This window comes from Anarrhichthys ocellatus, unplaced genomic scaffold, assembly GCF_004355925.1.
Source record: "Anarrhichthys ocellatus isolate YVR2014 unplaced genomic scaffold, GSC_Weel_1.0 scaffold25, whole genome shotgun sequence".
NCBI lineage: Eukaryota > Metazoa > Chordata > Actinopteri > Perciformes > Anarhichadidae > Anarrhichthys > Anarrhichthys ocellatus.
Genome location: NW_022280055.1, coordinates 3,327,877 through 3,350,108, shown reverse-complemented (window position 1 = coordinate 3,350,108; position 22,232 = coordinate 3,327,877). Strand labels below are relative to the sequence as shown.

Sequence of the window (22,232 nt, the reverse complement as noted above, 5' to 3'; positions counted from 1 at the left end):
ACACACACACACACACACACACACACACACACACACACACACACACATTCAGACAAAAAAAGTAAAGTCCCTGTTGGTGTATTTGTTCAGTGTGTGAAGCCTCACATGAATCGTGTGGACCCATTAATTATAATAAAGACACACACACACACGGATGTCCTTGAAGAGCAACATAATGTTTATAAAAGAGTGGCTTGAATGTTGCTCATTTGTGCAATTTACAAGACAAGGGAAATAAATTGAACATCCTGATCCCTTCAGTGGGAAATTGTTTCCTTAGAACAGTTGAAAAATAAAGAGGGAAAAATGAGCAAAGGTGATTCAAAGAGCATTAAAAAAGAATGCACAGCAGGCAAGAGTGGGAGATGAATCTCTAGAGGTAATCTGGTCACATAATCAGGCTCCAAAGTCTTTGAACGCACCACAAACTTGAGAGCATTTTACCCAACTGTCTTTTGAAATTACAGCATCAGAAGAACATATTTAAAACACAAGGGAATGACTTACTCACTAAGTTACAATTGTGGGCAGTCAGAAGTGGAAAACAAAAGTTCAAAATCCTACTTGAGATTTGACTTAAAAGTCACTTTTATATCCAAAGTCACGGCCATTTGTCTGTCACTTAAAGGGTTGCTGAGTCAACACTAAATATGTTCAATAATGTCCAGTTTAATCACTTCAGGGCCTATCAGATTGCATTAGGAACATAGAGCAAAGAGTATGAATATATCTGAACACAATCTTTAAAATTAATGTCCCCTTTAATTTCAACTGCCTAAAATTGCAATAAAATTAAATAAAAGGAAGAATATAAACTCAATCCCTAAAGGTGTGTGCCCTGGGCGGCTATATCATGTGTCACAGTGTGTGTGAGCATTGAGCCAACTCAGAACAGTAACTTGTATTTATGCAATTTTCCCTCATTGACTCAAATTGGTCGTCTCCTGTGTGTGTGTTTGTGTCTAAAGTGGTGATTTGAGCGAACTGCTGCAGATTCACGTCAGTAATATAATTTCCTCGTTGGCTGAACTGCGTAACTTTACATGCAGCGAATTAGTGTCAAATGACTTACTACTAATATAATATTGTAGCGTCGTAAAAGTCTACTGCTTTTTGGAGAGACAGTAGTCTGCTAATTAACAATCACTTTAACATCAGTGCACTATATGCCTGGCACATTAAGCTGTTAAAGCAAACATGTTGGCAAACGATTGACTTTCGCGAAAGTGACACAAAGCAAGACAAGCATATATTTGGAGTCTTTCCACTTGACAAAGATAAGTCAAACATTCACTCTGCTTTCTGCTCTCATTCTCAACAATTAAAAAGTGACATTCTCTGTTCAACAAGCTCTAGTTAAGGAAATGTGGGTGCTCCACGGGTATACACATCACCACTAACACATTTAGAGCAGCCTTTTCACACAAATTTGGTCTTTTTTTCTACAGTTCTCAGTTTAAGAACCAGCTGAGGACCTAAAACAACATACTTATTCTGAATATACAACGTAGCCTTTAAGTTGTTAAATGTCCAAATGACAATATTGAATGTCTATCTTAGTTTGAGCAATTTACTAGTTTAAGTTTGTAATCCAATTACATGTGAGAGTCGAACGGAACTTCCATGACGAACGCAGACCAGTGTTGCACATGGTTATAAGGGCAGCTGGTTTAGTCAGCATGATGTAGACTCACTGTTGGAGCAGGGGGGGTGTAACCCACTTCCAATCCCCGCAATTTGGTTTTGAGGTATCACTCCATATGCATTGGACTTGGGCCTCTGTGGCACAGAAGTGAGGGAAGGAGTTAGTGGAAATTAAAATGCAAAGTACAGTGAAGAAACACATGAGAAGGAATTTCTCATTGGTGTCCTAACTCAGGACACCAAGGAGAAATGTTTCACTCTCTTTGAATTACTAAAACAAATCAAAGCGCACAGCTGAGAATCTATCTCATTAAAAAGTTCTTAAAATAACTGTGGTCAAGGCTTAAAACTGACTGAGGAGAAAAGAGTGAGCGGCCTCAACATCCCATCCAAGTCCGTCAGCACCTGGCTCTTTGGAGTCTGTTGGAAGCTGTTTAAAAACTCGTCAAAGCATCAACACGCCATTTAGTCCACCATCAAAGAGCGTGGCAGGGAACGTGTGTGTGTGTTTAAGAGAGGAGCGGCTACTTCCTCCACAGTTGGTCTTGTAAATGTGTGTGCCCACATTAGTGCGGAGGCGTGCTCGTGCATTTAAAAGCGCTGCCGTTGTCTCCAATTTGTGGTCAACAAATCACATAACTCAGATGGCATATGGAAAATGTTTGATGCTTTAATGGCTTGTGCTGCAAACAATGGGAAGAAATGTGGGGGGGGTGTTTGAGTGGAGAGAGCATTAGTGATTTGAAGCTTTCAATTGTGTGTGTGGGTGTTTTTTTTCTTTTTGTAATGACCAAATGTCCTTGCAAGAATAGAACAGATGTGAAAAATCCTCCAAATTGTGGACATTTGAATCAACCAAAGTGGATTCAGGGTTTTGGGTTAAAGAGTTTACTGAGTGCAACACCGTAAGTGATTCTCTGAAAGCTTGCACCGTTATTCCCTTTGGAACAGTTCATAGCGTCTTACCCCTTGTTATGATTTCAAGCTTTTCCCCCTGATTTATAGTGTCTTTTGACTTTATAAGTGTTTGGATGGACCTGAACTAGGTGGTCTGAGATCAGTTGAAGTCAAACTGCGGAGTTTACATGTAGTCACAAAATATTTCATGTTGATGGCAAGAAAACAGGACAAATAAGGAAACTCACATGATTTTTCGAAAAACGTGGATGTGGAAGAGGGGCTCTTATTGTGATTCCTGTGTCCATTAAATGTTCAAGCTCCCTGTCATGCTCACGAGGTTCTGCCTGTCTGTGCATTGTTGTCTATTTCTTCTTCTTGGCATTTTCCTTTGATTAAAAGACCACCGACATCATTTTGATGGCAACAGTGGAGAACATCATCACAATAGCAGGTTTGCATCCAAATGTAGCACAAATTCTTACTGAAATTCCAGAAAATCGCTAAAGGAAAATGCAAATTAAAGCCTGTTTCCACTCACTACCATTATGTGACTATAATGGTGTTTTTGTAGAAGTAGTGGGGGCAACAAAATTACGCATTTAAAGAGCGCCTGTCAAAGTGCAAAACAATGTAAAACACACAATGTAACATGCTATTTTTTGTGAAATGTGTTTTTTGTAAAATGATATCTTCTGTTTGTGTCATGTATTCATTTGAGGAAGGTTACAGTCTCCTCATTGCTCCTCCCGGATCAGTCTTTTTTATGCACAAATGCACCAGTTGGGTCAGAAGGAGGGGGGAATCAGCCTTAAGGACTCAAACAAACCCGGAGTGAAATCAGCCAACGACAAACTTGCGTGTGCACCTTCGTGTGCCTACACACTGGGAATGCTTGTGTGCGACTCTCCGTAGCATCGCTTTTAACCTTCATATTCAAACAACAGCAGCTCCGCAGGTCTCCGGGAGGGCAGGCCAGGCAGAGGCCGGGGAGCCGAGGAGTCCCGGAGGAGGTTCCTCAAAGTTTATGTTAAACCAAACCACTTGCAAGAGAAAATACCGTTATTATAGAGGTCTGCTCCCGTCAAGTTTCATCAAAATACCAGAAGACATGGCACGACTTCACAGAAACACCGTAGTGTGTGTGTGTGTGTGTGTGTGTGTGTTGGGGGGTTTCAGGGAAGAATAATTTGCATGTTCATTGCTGTGTTGGTGTGTCTTTGAGAGAGAGAGACAGAGAGAGAGAGAGAGAGAGAGAGAGAGAGAGAGGGAGAGAGAGAAATTTCCATATTTATCACTGTGTGTATATGTGTGTGTGTGTGTGTGTGTACGTAAACATCACAGTTGAGACTGTTCCCTTCTCAGGCTGAGTTGAAACACAGGTCTCTGGGCTGGTATTAAAGCCTAATGTAGCAGACTGATCTGGCTCGGAATATTAATGCACACTCACTAAAACGTAAATGCCGGAAAGGTATCTGTGTGGTTGGAATAAAAAAAAGTTGGGTAGTTGGAATAACAGCTTTGGAGCTGTAGACAGAAGCTAAGTTCCTGGTTCAATATCAGAAATCTCAAAGAAGATTTTAGCTGTGCATCAATCCAATCGCTATAATGTAAAGGTAGCATGAAGCCATGGATCCCACCACGAAGGTAACAAAGCGGATTTTATGTTCCTTCATTACTATGAACGTGGGCACCAGGGTTTATTTTGAGTCAATCACACAAACCTTAAAAACTCAGCAATGCACCGAGTTCGCAGTTGAAAGTAGTCCCTGGCAATTACACTATTTACTCCTGTTTGAGTAAAGTTTGCCAAAAACTACAGAGCTCAGCTGTTGAAGGAAATTACTAAACCTTTTTTTTTTGTTAATAAAAGTAGCATTCAGTCTTTTAAAGAGTAAAGAGCCATAATCCATAAACACCTTTTAAATTGTAAAAGATATAAGCCAACTCCAATCCTCCAACTCCTAACTCACTACAGCCATGCTGTTCACACCAGAAGTGCCTTTTACTTTTTTGGCTCATATCTTTTTACTTCTTATCATTTTAAGTTTAATTATCACCTACATGCAACAACAATTGCTAAGAGCCAGCTTCTTTATTTCCATTTTTAATTACTTTTATTTGACTTTCTCTGAATTCGCCATGAGCAGCACAGTGCGTCGCAATAACCAGAGACTATTTGGCCTTGGGCACATCGAAAAAGAATTGAATGGCATCCAATCTCATTCAAGTGGCCTGAGCAAGAGATGTGGTTGTCGTGTAGACGTTCTCGCAAAAAAAGAAAACGGTAAAAGCTTTCTGCTGTTCAGCCAATCAACTGTGACCTTTCAGGGTCACCGTCCTCTTGCTCCAACAACACCACGGACCGAAATTCCCTTCAAAGTAGAGAAAAGCTGCAAACACTGCATCTTCATTTCTATTTCTTTTTCAAGCACAAATCAGCAAGTGATGGGTTGACATTTCCAAATCACAGACATGGGTTGTTATTGTGTGCATTATCAGCGGGTGTGTGTATGTGTGTGTTAGTGTGTGTGTTATCAGAAAGAACGTGAACATAAATGGCAATGTTGTGAGTTGTAAAAGTGTATCAAGATAAGATTGTATGTTTTTTCTGTTGGCTTATGTTGTCCACTTGTTTGGTGTGTGTATGAATAAAATGATGAGGATGATGGATGTGACCTTTTCTTTTGTTTTTCCTCAACAGCTTGGGATGCAAGTCTGTAATGAGTGCAATGAAACCCAATTCAGCTAACCGGAGGTTCCAACCAACATTTCTTGGCCACTGAGAGCTTTAAAGGTTCCAATGAGTTGTTTTTGAGCAGTATTTGTGTTAATGAACGTTGGGCTTTATGCAAGAACTCGTTTTTTAAGTGCATGGTACGAGTGATTTGGGAGAACTTGCAATAAGTCTGCACCTATCCAAGTCTTTCACTAATGTATATTTTATTAGTTTGAATCAATTTTGAACCCAATATTGGGTTTTCAAACTCAAATTGGTCCTCAAATATCCTCTTTGGCTCCGTAATTGGAATCATAGGCTAATATAATTTATTAATATAGCCTAACGATACCACCATCAATTCAAATTGTCAGCACTCGTTGCACTCATCGATTCATTGGCTTTAGCAGGTCCTTTTCACTCCCCTGCTGACGCTGGTAAAATTATAGACTTTGCTTTACGGATCTCTGAAAGCAGGACTTCAATATAGCACATATGTGTTAGGACTTAATTATGATAATTTACAATTCTCATGAATGCATGCTCATTTGTGCACAGGTGGCCATCATCACGTGTTATCATTGGCACAGCTATCTGAAGTTAGGAGCGGTTGCTGACTCTGAGGTGGTACACTTGCGTACCCAATGTACCAAATACAAAAATGTTGGCCCAAAGTTTCTATAAATGGGTCCCCTATGTTGTTTGCACGTATCTGGCAAGTTGCAAAATTGTTGTTCCGCAATACAATGCAATCAAATATTTTGGTCGCACTAACTAAGCATTGTTGAACTTCATGGTTATGTTAAGGTACTCACTGCACACAATTAAGGAAGCATCATAGTCTCGGTATAATAAAGAAAAAAGATGAAACCATAATATTTTCCCGACCCTTATCAAAGTGCTTTGTGCTTAAGGTGGAGGTAACATGCCAAGGCACAGACTTATGCAGAGGTAAATAGGAAGAGTGCTAGCGAATACACAATGAATATAAACAATACAATGACAACAATAAAGCTTTGCAAATGCTCTATAATACGATCACTGCCTGTTGGCGAGCCAGTTGCTCGACAAGGAGTACTGCTTCTCTGAAACATACACAGATACACATACCCTGAAAAAGTGCCACTGCAGGTTTCAGAGGGCCAGGATGGTGTGTGTGTGTGTGTGTGTGTGTGTGTGTGTGTGGCAGCAAGTGTGTTAAAGCACTTAACACTCCTGATTCTCTGTTGTGGTTGTTGTTTTTCCCTATCTGCTGTCTGAGACGCAAGCGTAAAGTAGGAATATATGGAACCAAAACATTTACAAAGACATCAATTATTGAAACACAAATTGAAAAGCTACATTACAACAAACTGCAGACTTGAATATGTGCAGAATTTCAGAATGCCCTTTTTACATTTCTGCAGTGCAGTAATACTTCCAGGACTTTTTTTTTTACATCTGTCGGATGAGAAACTTGAGCAGCAATGTATGGATTTAAATGTTTTTAATCATCAGTAGAAGCATTTGAAATGACCTCCAATGCCTTCCTAAAGAGCCATGTTAATGTTACGTGTAATCTTTCTGTTTTTGAAAAGCAAAATGTGTCAATACGTAGCGAGAAATCACCTTTCATTTTAAATGGTGGCTTTACAATTATGGTATGGACAGATAACATATCAACAGCACCGAGGACATCAAGGGACAAGGGTTACGTCTTTAAATGTTGTTTTGTCAGTCAAGAAATCCATATTTATAGAACATTGATATAAAACAGAACCAGAGAATGTTTGTTGGCTTACTGGCTTAAACAATTAATCAATTATCAAAATATGGACAGGGGTGACCACATACTTTTCTGACCATATAGTGTGAGCACCAGTGCCAGCAGAAACAATTCCAGCAACTGACGGGTCGGCCAGGCAGTAAACATGCAGCAGTAAAAGAGTGTTGTTCTGAAAGAGACAAAGCGCCACTAACACCTTCGGCACCAACTTCTTTTTCTTTCTTTTTTCCCCCCATACTTTATCGTGTGAACTGTATCGCATGGATTAAACCACAACGCTTCAGTTTTATTCAGCATGGCTCCTGTCGCTCTCTACAGAGAGCCCCACTGATGACCGCAGACACACACTATTCACACTCACACATGGTGGAAAAATAAACTCGTGAGGTTACCCTTGGTGCAGGCAGCCAGGAATCAATAATTCTGAATACACGCCACTTAACTCTCGCCGGCTCTGCCTCTAACTCGCTCTCCCTCTCTCTCCCCCTCCTGAATAGAAAAGTGAAAAAGAAGAGCAAGTGAGTCAAAGTCATCCTCTAGCCCCCCCACCATGCTGAACATTTCCGAGTCCTCCCTGTTTCCAGAGATAGCGACAGGCATTAAACAACATCGGGCAGGAAATCGGAGTAACAACGTCTTCTGCTGCTGAATTATTGAACACTACAAAGGTACCGAACGCGAACACACACTTCAATGCACAAACACACGCTAATATGGAATTTCATGCAGGGACACTGATGATGACTTTGATAAGAGCCGGCCCAGACAGCATGTTATTTTTATCAACTCTCTGTCTCTCTCTTTGTGTCTCTGCATTACTATAACAGAACCAGAGGACAGCTGGTTCTTCAGCATAGCATCAAAACACAATAAAATAAGGTGATGAGTGGTCATCAATACTTTATAATCACATCAAGGTTTTGGTCTGTTTTTTTAGAGATTTCTGCCCCAACCTCAAAACAATGGATTTGAATGGAATTTGCTGAACAAAATGACAAAAAAGGTCTCCATTATCAGGAGTGGAGATGTAATGAGACCACAAATTTTGTAGTTGATACTAATGTAAAATGTTCACGTTTCTCAATTACCCAATTCAATACCAAGGTTAACACACTAAAACAATAAATCCAATGTTGTTCAACATTTACGATCCGCCTCAAGTTTCTTCCCAAAAAATACATTTAAAGGATTACATTTGAACACATTTTATAACATTATAATTTACCTTCGCCTAAATCAATTTTATTGAATAGGCTTGAACGCATCATAATGTAGCTTAATCCTCCGTATGTTAGCTGTTATCTCCGTAATTTAGTCAAGAAGGATTGTGTTGACCGCCGACTGCTAACAGCTAATGTTAACTAGATTCTCTTCCTGCTGATTTCAACACAGAGTAGTTGTTCACAATGTAGCATTATAGTTCCATAGACAATGGGACGACCTACGTCTAAAGCTCCAACCAGATCTCATGGGAAGTTTTACTTGTATTTTTACGCCACGTTATCGTTAGAAAGGCTGCAGTTAGGCACAGGCAGCAAAACCAATTGGTTAGGTTCAGTAAGGTTCAGGATTAATTCACAAACATGGCTGTTATAGTTTTCATTGACATACAGTATATGTTTTAAGCACTCAGACAAATTTCATTCAGTAAGGTCCCATTCAAAAACATCCATCACGCTCTCTCTCTATCATCGCAGCAGTCTACAATATTGACACTTGTCAAATAGAAATACTCAGTTTTCCCCTATTTATTCACTCTTGATTTTTCACATGATGACCATTACTCATTATCGATAGATGGGAAACACAGATGGTGGAGCCCAAGGCGTGAGATCGAAGGCTGTGCTCTTGTTGGCCGTAGAGTGATTTATACCCAGTGAGTATTTGTATACAGTGTGTGTATGTGTGTGTGTGCTTCCCCTCGACAGACCATCTCCTCAGTGAGGAATGAAAGGCCCGGGATGTCATCAGTTCCCATATTGATTTTCCTGCTCACATGCTTAATTGAAGTTGTTGGGGTATACATAATTGAAGTTGGTTCTCTCAATCTCTCCCTCTCTCTTTTTCTCAAACATTAAAAAGAGAAAAGTCATACCTCTAACTACTCTCCACTCGTTTCTTATTTATTTTCAAAAGACAAGTGTTAATGGGGAAGCCTGTGGCTATGTAGTTTTGATAGAGTGGTCGGGTGCATATGTGTATGTGTCCCTGTCGTGGGAGCATATAAGACTGTATGTAGTTTTTGAGTGAACAACCTGATCTCATGGGAAGGCGTATAAGTAGCACACCACTGTTAAGGACATTTCACGTGTAATTTCTACGCATTTTAAGCTTTTAACAGATGCATGGTGGCTAAACGTGCCTAGCGTTGTGAATTCAAACAAAAGTACTTGGTTGTGTTTAGTCAATAAAGGTACTTGGTTAGGTTTAAGTAAAGACCATGGTTTGGGTTAGAATAAGTAAATTCAGGGTTATGTGAATAAAGTTATGTACTTAAGTTAAGAAGTCAACATATAAGACACATATGGATGCACAGTTGGAATTTTAAGACATGATTTTGAATTCAAAACTGTTTGTACTACATCACCTGGCTCCAGAAATTGGCTTGTTATTCACACCCTATTTGGTGACACCAGGCTGGAGTGAACGCTGAAAAGTGAAGCCTGCCGGAGGTGGTGATGAACGATATGATGACTTGTCTCAAAAATACACTTTATAGACACTTCAACAGCTGGGAAACCAAGTCCCTGTGTCATTTGAGCCAGAAGCATGTTCAAAAGTATAAATTAAAAAAGTATTGTAATTTAGTATAATTTTTGAGATACTTGTACCTTACTTGAGTATCTTCTGCTACTTTAAATCTGTACTCCACTGTATTTCAGAGGGAAATATTGTACTTTCTACTCAACTACATGTATTTGACAGCCTTATTTTGGAGATTCAGATTATCTATACAAAATACAATCAACTAATAAATCAGGATGTAGTGTTATAGATTAAGCTGTCCAGAGGTATAAGAGGTACTTAAATCTAGCTCCTCCTTTACCAGTTACCACATTACTGATGCTTACACAATATTGCATCAATAATTATAATTTGATATATATATTATTCTGAAATGGGCCACTCAGCATAATGAGTACTATTACTTGTTGGTCCTTTAACTATATTCTCATGGAAATGAATGAAAATGCCCATTATAGTTAGGTAACGACTTCACATTTGTCTGAACAAGAAACTAAAACCCTCAGAAATCCAATTTATTATTAAACAATACAAATCATCACATTTTAGGAAGCTGTAACCAGAAAATAGTAGGTTTTTTTCTTGGAAATGAATGCAATTATTATTAGGTTATGAAAATATGTGTCTGTCGATTGACGAATCAATTAGCTGACGAATCATCTCTATTTAGTTTTGGTTTAGTTTGTACTGACATAATTTGATTTTAAGACAGTATATCCTCTAATCTCACATTTGGTTGTATTCAACATCTCTCTACCATACATTGTAAATGAGTGATATGCTTAAATTAAGTCTATTTCTTCATTCTTAGATAAATCTAATCTATATGTAAATTGTTTTAGAAAAAAACAACTATCGGCTTAATGAAGATATTTTGAGGTTAATACACAGATAATATCACTGATTGCCTTTAATCACGTTTCATAGCGGCCACACTATGAAGAAACAATGAAAATGATGAATGAAGTTGATACTGTCGAAGCTGAGACTCTGTTAATGAGAACAAGAAGAAACGGCCGTGACAGCCTCGATGTTTACAGCTGTGGCCAGAGACCACAACCCAGTTATGAATTAATGTGTTTAAATATCTCATCGTGCATGAATAATCACAAGTGTTTGCTGGGTTAAGAAAAAGACAGCATAATTAAATGAGTAGTCACTTCTATAATTAAACAGAACAAAGCGAGCAATGAATCTCTCAGGATGGAAGCAACGCCACGTTTAATACAGATGATCAGTTAGAGGGAAGTCAGAGGCAAAAGCTGAAATGGGATCTGTCCACAGTGAAAGGGCTTATGGAGTGGCATTTCTCATGTTGGAGTTGTTCCTCCTCTTTCTCAGATCTTCATTTTTTTGTGATAATCATCCTCTTCATCTACACAGACTTTGATCCGTTTCCTTCTCTCCCTACGAGATCTTGCCTCCTCTACATCAAATATCTTCCTCATCTTCGACAAAGATCTCTTACCTTTTCCGGAAGGTTTTCTTCTCCTTTGACATTATCCTTCTCCTTTTAGAAGGCCGTGCTCCTTTTTCCTCAAAGATCAACTTCTCCCAGCTTTTGTCTTGCCCAGAACAGGTCAATGTAGCCTTAAACTTAATATTGAAATGTTGCCTTTCTCACCACACAAATTTAAAAGACATGTAAAACTGTGTTTGCAAGATTTTACCACGCCCAAAGAAAAACAACCGATAAGAGCCAAGGAGTATGTAAAGCAGCTGTCAATCACTGCTGGTAAAGTTTGTGAACTCCAATCAAACAGATCAAATATCAATCAAGGTTGGTTACTGTTCGGGCTGCCCCCTCTAAGACAATGAATCAGATGTTTTGGTCTTCGTCGACTAAGATTTCTTAAGTTTATTAGTAATTTCTAAGAAATTCTTCGGTCAAGGACAGCCCACGTTACTGTATTGCCTATTTCTCGTCTCAAATGTCTTCAGACACATATTTTAGTGAACTGTTTAGTTTTACAATGGAAAAGTTTGCTCCGGCCCATGCATGGCGGTGCTTAGATTTGGAATCGGCTGTTTTCAACATGGCGGCCAGGTCACAACTACTGTTTTCAGGATATCACTTAATTGAAAAATAATCAACAGATGATTTGATGATGAAAACAATAGTTTGTTGCAGCCCTGCTTTTGATACTGAACTTGGGATGATGACTATAATATTTTTAAGTCAAACAGTGAATATCAGCATAGGATCTCAGCTGTACAGCGTACATGGTACTGGCTTAACCATTGGGTTCAGTTTCTTACTCAAGGACACTTTGACGAGTGGACACGTGGGATTAAACCATCAACCCTGCAATTTACGGACAACCCGTTTAACTTCTACCCCACCTGCACAAATCTATAAATGTCTTTAGCCCTCAAAGATACAGGCTTTAGAAACATCTGTTGCAAATGTTAAAAATGTGTTTCTGATAATTACCCACCGTCAAGGCAGCGTCCTTAAGCAAGTAAAGATCAATTCTGTTGGCATGATTGAATGAGGACTGAATCTTCATTGTTTTTTTCCATGGCGTAAAGAGTGTGCTCAGGATCAGATTAATTGCTCCAAGTGTTAATTTGCTGGCCGCCTCCTGAACGCCTCGTGTCTCCATTGATTAAAATTAGCCTGTGTCCTGTTGCTGCTCTTTGTTCATTTAACAGGGTAATTGGTAAAGCCGTTTGTCTCGTCCTCTGTCCTCCATTCTCTCTCATCTTTCCTTTCTGTTTTTTGCTCTTTCCTCCTCTCCTAAACACTCCTGTTTGCCACTGGCCGAGCTCCTAAATCACGCTCTTTGCAAGCTGTCTCCGAAGGCGAGAGTGTGTGTGCTTTTGTTTGTGTGTACCGTCTCCGCACACACAGCTCGCAGTACCCATTTCACACTCTAACATTACTGCCTGCCAGTATTTGGTTTGGTTTATTAATCCTGACTGTTACAGCATATAGGACAATATAACATGTTACCAATATGAAAGTAATACGGTGCTGGTGTTTCTCTACAGAGCTCCAGCAGCAGCAACACTGTTTTTGATTTATCCAGATATGTCCTTTAATTTAATGTAGAAGAGATACTCAGATGAGTGTACATTTGACCAACTATTTGAAAGAACTAATAGCTGGAGGAACCAGTCTGAGGGTTATTTTCTGCAACCCCCCATCTGCACACCAGCATTAAAGCTAGGGTCGGTAATCTTCTTCAAAAACATTTTTTTGTTGTATTTGTTGAAATTCTCTTCACATCCCGAAAGGAATCAACAAATCAAATGCTGTGACAAAAGAGAAGAGAATCCAATATCTGTGGCTGTCGCAGGACTATAATACGCCCGTCCAATCATTTCATTTGACCCAACTGTAATGACTGGACAGCCTACATAGCCATGTTCGTTGTTTACGTTAACGATGATTAGGGAGGACCAAAGGGGCCGGCTGTCAGTGTTATTGAGTTGCCAACTTTCTCTCTAGATTTAGGGACTTTTGGAACTAATGCTACTTTCATTGTAAAAGAGTTGGCAACACTGGGCTGGGTTTTTCAGTTGGATAATATTTAAAAGTGTACTCTTGTTAGTTTCTCAAGATTACTAAAGTTAGCTATAAGGCCTTGTGGCAACAGGATTTAAAATGGCCATAATTTTGCTTAATACCAGTGGAATCGCCAGAATCTGTAGATTAACTCATGGGGGTGAAGTAAATCTGCATGAATTTTTCAGATCAAATTTGGTAAACTTTGAGCAGCAAATTTGCACTGTTGACCTGCAGCAATTTGTCTTGACTTTGAGGTGATAGAGAGCCAGTGAGTCCAAGATGGAGGAAACTAACAGTTTATTAGTTGTGTTGCACCAACCACTTGTATTTCAATGTCCACTCTCTATTAACAATGGAGCCAGATCCCCAGTGTGTTTTTTAATACTACCTCTGGGGGGTGCCAAAGTCAAAAATGTTGAAATTGTTCACATATTGGCTTTAGATCTGTTTTCCCCAAAGAGAGAAGATTCATTGAATGAAATTGAGAAGCACTAACTAAAATGCAATTTTGTAGTTTTACATCCTACCTATTTTCACATTTTAACATGTTTAGTTAGTTTAGTTTTGTATGAATATGGTCTGTTTGATTTATAATAGTCTGTAAATGATTAAAGTGTATTCGTAATAATGCTGATTCACTTTTTGACATACATATTTAAATCCACTCTAATGTAATTGCTCTAGTGTGAAGTTAGTGGTTGGTCTTCCTGGAAGTTAAAGGCTGCAGTTGTTTTCAATACTAAACCACATGTTGCAGCCTGGGGGACGACTGTGGCAGTCTTGGAATTACAATAGGAAAGCATGAGGTTTGTTTCACAAGCAAGAATAAGAACAAAAGAGTTTTAAAGGCCAGAAGTGTCGTGAATTTATCGAATACTTTCAAACCACGTGTTGTCGTTTGTGTTATTTTCTTTTTTATAGTATAACCTGTTCATATCAGTTGTTTTGTATTTCATGTGAATAAAATCACTTTGAATGATCTTATCCGACATAGTATAACAGCAGAACAAGCTTAAAACAGACAGCTCTTAGAGTGAAGACAGGGCAGACATTCAGTCCATTACAGTTAGCTTTGCAGGCCTATTTATCAGCAGGCACGACCACATAGAAAAAACCCTGAGACTTTCCCTGAATGTCAGACAGCTCAGCAACAGTGTGATTAATGGAGCCGGCCATAAGGCATATACATCAAACGGACATGGAAAATGTCTGACTAGTTCTGCAACCGGCTGAGCTCTGACACATCATGTCAGTGTCTCAGTTTTTACTGTGTTTTCGTGGGCTGCACCGTTGACTTGTTGGTTAGGGTTATAGGCAACTAAAACACATTGGAATAAGGAAAGGATAAGATCCTAGTCACTGTTGATAAAATGGCAAAACCACCTACCTTAATAAAAGACACACTCGTGCACTGGCATTGAATGTTGGCATTAGGTGTAAATCATTTAACTATGGATTGATCCAATATGACACAGATTCTGAGGATACTGAACAGGATACCCAAATAAAGGAATGCACTATAACGTGTTGCTCTTTTCAAAAGCAGCACATTTATCATTTGATTAATTGATAAATTTGATTAATTGTCGGGTAAATCCAGCATGGCTACTAACCCAACAATCCCTGCTTCACTCACAGTAGTCTGGAAAGGCTCCGTTACTGGAATCAGCGCTCAATAGATGATTAACAGTTCTCTCCTTGGCTCAGATACAGTATCAAGTCTTTGCACCTCTCACTGGATAACTTGTGATGTGTCTTTGTTTCTGATTTCCAAATTTCAAATTCTGAGATGTGGCAAGTCAAAATGTGGACGGACTTCTTCAGCTTTCAAATATCTCGTTTGAACAGTTGTTACTACCATTCTTTCATCTCTCATGGCACATATCTGATGGGGCTTAAATGATTCTCAACAGCTTCCTCCACAGACTCGGTTTAGCTTTGTAAAGGCAAATGTTTTCGTTGCACTATAGTTGTAAAATCACTTTCCTGACGGAACCCCGAAACTGGCGTTACCATTGCGTCGTTATCAACAATCAAGATGTATGAAGGAATCAAAACAATCTAAAAAAGCTACACTTGTATCTTTATATTGAGTTAACTCAATAATACATCAAATACGGGTGCAGATTATTCTAATATGTATACCTGATCTCACAAACCACCTTTAAAGCAATAGGTCAAATAGGGAGCAGCAAAGCATGTGGAGTGTATTTCCTATTGCTGACTCCTATTGTACCACCAGGAGACTGTAAAACTGATGTCTTAAGGCCTTTATGCACCAGGGGCGTTTTTTTTCGTGTGATTAATTTGCACATCAATACATGTTTTTCTGTTGTTTTTGTCATTTTACACAGAATATTTTCGTATTTTTTTCAGGAGGTTGATTTTTCTGAGCTTATGCAATGTTAATAAAGGCATCAACCAATCACGTTGTGTTGAATGGACATATGCAAAATTTGCACTGTAGTGTACAACAACACGGAAGCTCTGTAGTCCGAACAAGACGGCAAAATGTGTTATTCCTTTCAACCGTAACAATGGCAAAGCACACAAGATCCACTCCTTCCGTTTGTACCTTTCACAATAAAAGCCCTTTACATATACACTGCGTAACTGTTTACCAGAGGGAACTCAATATCATTTAGAGCATGTTGCTAAAAGGAAACTCAATAAAATAGCTTACAGTAGCTCTTCCCACACACTTTTATTGAAAAAGTGTTGCTACGTCGTATGAATAGTTTTGATGCAAAATATTTGCAGGCGATTATTTTGCATGTCCTTGTTTTCAGCCCCCCCCTTGTGTAACGACCTTAATACTGTACATCGTTGGTATAGCAATGGATGTGGAATAAAGCAAGTTCTTTATTTCTATGAAAAAAAAAGTCACTTGAGTAAAGCCGTGACATCAGGACAAATCAGGTATCAATATGTATTTCAGAGACACATTTGAACAATAGTTATCAAGCTCAATAACATTGAAAGGATATGAAACAGGCTTTCAGTGAAAAATGCAGGATGGATTGCATCAATCGGAGAGTAAACATAATGCTGAAGAGAAGTAAAAAGAGAAGAAAGGAGGCTTACTGTGAGAAGAGGAGGAACATATTAGAGATTAGGGTGGATGGTAAAAAAGAGAGGGCTGGTGGAACCAAGGGTGGACTGAGAAGTCATGTACAGCACATTAGTCACACCTCCAGTGAGCCATAGCGACACACACTTAGTGCTGTGACATATACTATGTTAGGGCAACAGACAGTCACCTCAGGGAGAGACCACCACTGCACCAAAAAAAAAGGTTTAACACTGTATAGGGAGCTTGGCACTCCTGTTTTGTATGCAATGCCGCTGTGAGAAACCAAACTGTCTCAACCCGTGATTTGTATGAAAAGTATTTGATGCATAGGCATCAGCACAGGCAGACCGTCTTGTCTGATGCGTTTTTCTATTCATTTATGAGCTTTGTGGTGGAAAATTACGTAAAATATGAATCTGATCTCTTGTGGTGTTTGTCATTCAAAAATGAGATGCACACAATTACTAAATGACATGCTTTGTATCTTGTAAACTTGTTGATATTCCTCTCAGCAGTGGAACTGTCAAGTCATTAGTTTGAATGTATTCAAACACAACCTAATCAAAAACTACACTGTAGAACTGACAAAGCATTTCATGACAGTCTCCCGTTACCATTGGGAATTTTGAAGATAATTACAGATCAAATATCATTTTTTCTTCTTCTTTTTTGAAGAAAAAGTGGCAGCCCTGAATGCAAGACATCTTTCAAGCATTTGACTCATCATCTAATCTGGAATGCTCTTTGTCTTGATGAATTCAGACTGTATTTAAATGTTTTGAGTGATTGGACACTCATGGCCTTATAAACGGTTTTAGAAATACCAAAAAGAAGGCCAAACTGAGCCAAAATGGCCTCCATGGTGGGTACGGACATCAGTACACTGTCAATCCAATGAACGGGTGAGATCAATGGTGGTGATTCCAAAAACTAATGAAAAAAGTTGAGTTGCAACCTCAGTCTAGTATTCAGATATTTCAAGTAAACAAATTTCACTCAGAGATCATCAAACGCAGTTACAACAGACACCATTAGATCAATACTAAATAAGACAAATGGCATGCTAAAATAATAAACTTTTAAATACAAACAGCTGGTATTATTACATGTTTCTACATCACCTCTTGCTGTGGTGGTGGTGGTGGTGGTGAGGACCAGCAGGGTTTTTGTGAGAACTACAATTCTGCGGAACATGTCATTACATTTTAAATATAAGGCATTAAGTGGCTGCATCCAGAGCTCTGTTGCATCGACTGTGTCTTTAGCTTCAGGCTAACAACCATACGAGTCACAAGCTGACTGTCTGCATACTAAAGTACTCAAGGACAGCGTTGAGTGAAACATAAAATTTACATCAACTTGCCTTGGGCAGTATAATGCTATGAGCACGCTTTGGTATGCTTTTGAGTTGTGTATAAATATATATTTGTCACAGTGTATGTGCCACAGGCTTTGCTGGCAGACTCTCTGGTCTTTGATATGCCTGCCATTCACCGGGGAAGAACTTTAATATTCCAAAAGTAGTACCAACACACACACACACACCTACACACACAGGCACAAACATGTGATCATGTGCACAAGCAGGCAGTTGGTGGTGGGTGGCCCGTTCATACGCTGCATCTAGCTGCAGCAGTGACGGCGTCCCACAGGGCCAGACAGGGAGAGAATTACATTCTCTAGAAACATAGTAACAAACAGAAATCAATGTCTCAGCATCAAGTTTATAAGCAATTCGGCCATTTTTGTTTCACAAAAAAAAAAAACATGCAGTGGATTAACTTAAAACATTCACTGCAGCTGAAATAATGCTGTTCTCATACACTGTTTGTAGCTTTAACGATAGTAACACAGTAATTTGTATATATCCCGCAAGATTTGTGTGCTATTAGCGAGTGGGTAGAATACATTAGAAAGTTGTCCAGTATATATCTATATGTATACACATGTATTTGGAGGAGGAACCTAGCCTGTAACGTTGCACCGAAGAGAAATTATTTGCATACCAAGTTATCTGTGGTCATGTACAGAATGTCAAATACCATGACACAGAGTTTTGAGTTTTAAAATGGGCCCTATAAACACGAGCATTCTTTGGTCGGTCCATTAGTCAACAGATTTATTCGCGTGCAGCATAGACGCCGCCAGTTTTACGGTTAAAAACAGTAACAGAAGTTGTAGGTGTCCTTCAATCAATTTAAAATACATGCTTGTGTGTATTTATACCTACACCAACCATTTATGTAAGTTACTACGAGTATCCACGGACGCGTTCGGCTTAAAGTCACCAATTAACACGGCCACTCATTAATCCGAAACTGATCCTGTTGGAATTCTGATGGATGGGTCCAAAAACCCCAGACTCTCATCCAGGAGACTGCTGTCCGTGTCTTTTGTGAAACAAGAGGTCAACGTTGATGTATTTGTCAAGTAACGCCACTTCCGTAGTTATTTTAAACCACACCAAAATCTTTTCCTACACCTCACCAAGTAGGTTTGTTTCCATTTGGCTTGCAGCCAGCAGTTCACTTGGCTGGTCTGAAGTGAAACAAGGAGACAAGCGGAGCGTGCTAGTGGAAACATTCAGCTGTCTATATCACACACACACACACACACACACTGTGAAATGCTCTCGTATTTCTCACACACAATGCTCTGCCTAATTAGGGTTGTAATGTGAACAAAGGCAGCAGTCCTATCTGCCACAGCAGACCTCAGAGCGCTCAAGTTCAGACAGGAAACCTCTTTGCACAGTCCTTCATTTGTCTCTCTCTCTCTCTTACACTTACACAAAACAGTGCAGATGGTTCACAGACAAAACACACAATCACGCACGGTAACAGACAGTCAGACACTAACGTGGTGCCGACGTCGATGTCACCTCTAAATATGTTACAGCCCGTTCACACACAGATTGGTCGCAACCATCATAACACCCGTCTTCGGCTCTTGCGAGACTCATTGCATTTTCTGGGGTGCACAATTTGGGCGTTTTGTGCACACTAAGCTAGTGCTTTTCTCACTTAAAACAGCTGTAGGAAAACGCTCTTCAGAGTAGATATAATCTGAAAGTGGCAGCCTCAAGTTCAGGTGTGTACAAAGTTATGACAGAAGCCTGCTAAACCCTATAAAGTTAAGAAGACAAAGTCCTGTCTCCAACTCTCTGTGATCACTCTATTTAAATGTCAACACGGCCGATCACAAGACACAGCTGTCGTTAACATAATCATTTTTTTGTTTTGTTTTGAGAGACAATGGCGTGATTTTGCAATGGTTCCATGAGACTCAAACAAATCATTATTTCATGGGCTTTCAGTTGGGTATAAATATGTAAAGAAGAGCTACGAAATCGCATTTAACACAGTGTGGGAGATCACAAAGAGCAGGAGTATTCAGACTGGACAGCCTGCTCTCCTAAAGATTACGTTCCCACACAACGACGCTGCATAGTCAATTACTTTTTAAAGGGAAACTTTCTGCTGGATTACGTTTGTTTTTTTTATGTATAAAAGACGTGTGTCCAATCATCGTTCGAGGAACTACTGTTTAGATTTTCACCCAAAAAGGTGCATTCATTTTGATATACCCCTGATGATGAAGAGATTGAAATATAGCTCAGTAACTATAGTATAGTGACTTAATATTGTGTTTTATCTTGGAACTGCTTGTGTGTCAGTGGATGCCAAGAAATGATTTTCAATGCAATATCACTTTGTTTATTTGATGTATTGTAAGATGTTCCCACACCGTATGGAAAACCTTATGAATTTCTCATAAAACAATGGGATGGGCTTGGTTAACCGTTAGGCTCACAGACATCAGATAGGAAAACACACACACAGATAGGAAAACACACACACACACAGGCACGTCCCTGTCCTTCTGCCAGTAATGAAGCAGATAATAAGCTGCTTCACGCTCTGCTGCAGCAAAACCAAAATCAAAACACTGTTGATTTAAGAATCAAAATGTGTACACTCATGGGTTTTTCATCTTCCATGCTCCGTGGCAATGATGAGGTTGGTGCTGTGTATTAAAAGCCTGAGGAGCAGACAGTGGGTTTTCTAGGCGGCGTTGAGAATCCATTCCTCGTGCCTGCCTCCTCATTTCAGCTCTCTGTGTTTCCAAGAAATGATTCTCTGACTTTGACACTGATGTCGTCACCAAAAGAGTTTTTGGATATTTTCTGAACTTGTGAAAGAAAGAAAAAACAACAACATGCAAACACCTTGGTTTTGGAAAGACACCGTAAAAACCTATGAAATGAAGTAAACATGGGATCTGAGAATGTAGTTGTATCTGTAGTGGTAATTCTGTGATATTAGGACCAGATGTGTGTTTCCACAGCAGTTCCAAAGTTCATTTATGTGTTCAAATCCAGCATTATGCTCAAACATGAGAGAAACCTACTCATTTCCTTAAGTCCACATAAAAGCTTTTATTCCGTATTGATTTTCCTCATCAAATCAATGACACAAAGATGTCTATGATCACAAGAAGGATCTTCAGCTTCAAGCTACAATTCAAAGAGTCTGTTGCTCAATAACAAGGCAACATGTTCCGACATTTTGAAGTGTAATAAACTGTTTTTGAAACAGTGTTGTTCCTGACTTTGCTATTTGAAACACAACTTCCTTAATCAATTTGTAGTTGTTGTTTTTTTCATGTACATACGTTACAATAATGCCCAATTTCTCCTCTTGAGGGAGCAGTACACTGTATACATTTTGACCATTCTGTGTACTTGTATACTTAAGTTAACTAGATCACTACAACACTTTGATTAAAATAACTTTAAAAACATGTATCATATATTTGTAAATGTATGTGTTCTTCTTTGGAGGAGGTTGAACTGGTGGCCAAGAAAAATACATGTCGACTTTCTTTAGAAAACGTCTACAATATGGATGTCAGACATTTTAAAAACACAAGGATCCCTGCTGTACATGCTCTTCTCTCGGTGACAAAACAGAGTGTCCAAAAACACTTGGATGTTCCTTTCATTCACCCCATTCGATATGAACAACAATCCATGCTTGTACTCACTTGTTCTCATGTTGCAGCAAGAGACAATTCAAAGAGAAGAAACACATTTGAAAACAACAGACTCTCAGACCAGGCATCAACAAATGTCTTCTGTTGGATCTAAGTAGCTGTTGATGTTGGCTTAGCAGCCCACCAGGCCTGTACAACTGTTGCAGACACATTTATATATTTTGTCCTTGCATGTTTTTTTGTCTGTTGGTTTCTGTTTTATTCCTGAGATGTTTGTGTTGCTACAGAGGTTCTTGCATGTTGATATATTTGAGAAGCATCCTCCTGAACATATTTTCTATAAATGTTATCAATGCAATGTCCTGTTTCTTTTGAAAAAAAAAAAATCTTTTTGAAATCATCCAGTGCAGAATGTTATATATTTTAATATATTTATAGTTAATTATCCACTGCTCCGAGTATGAAATCAAATGTCATATATGGCAAAATGTTTTTTTCTGAGAAAAGTGTGATATAACCATGGATGTTATAAGGTAAACAAAAGAAAAACCTGCAACCCCAGGTTGTAATCAAGGATAAGAATTGCAAACAAATGCAAAGAATAGGGAGCAGCATGGGGTTAACGCAAATTAATAAGAATTATTTTTTGAACAAGGGGCACCTTTGCAGGCGAGTCTGGCCACAATGATTGTTTGATCTGGCCTTGATTATTATTCACTTTACAGACAAGTATTTCAACTTAATCATCATGAGTCATCTTTTCCTTCTTACCCACTGAATTTCATAACCAAGAAAGAGGAAGAAAATAGAAGCAGCATAACTTGGCAAACAACGCCTTGGTATCAATCGTCATTATGAAGTATACTAATTATAGAAAGCA

General features: G+C 39.0%; 1 protein-coding gene across 1 annotated transcript in view; it reads right to left on the bottom strand.

The window, feature by feature from the left end:
• Positions 1-22,232, bottom strand: part of LOC116391326 (exostosin-1) — a 175,741-nt gene that overhangs the window by 51,456 nt on the left and 102,053 nt on the right. The gene's annotated exons all lie outside the window — the stretch shown is intronic.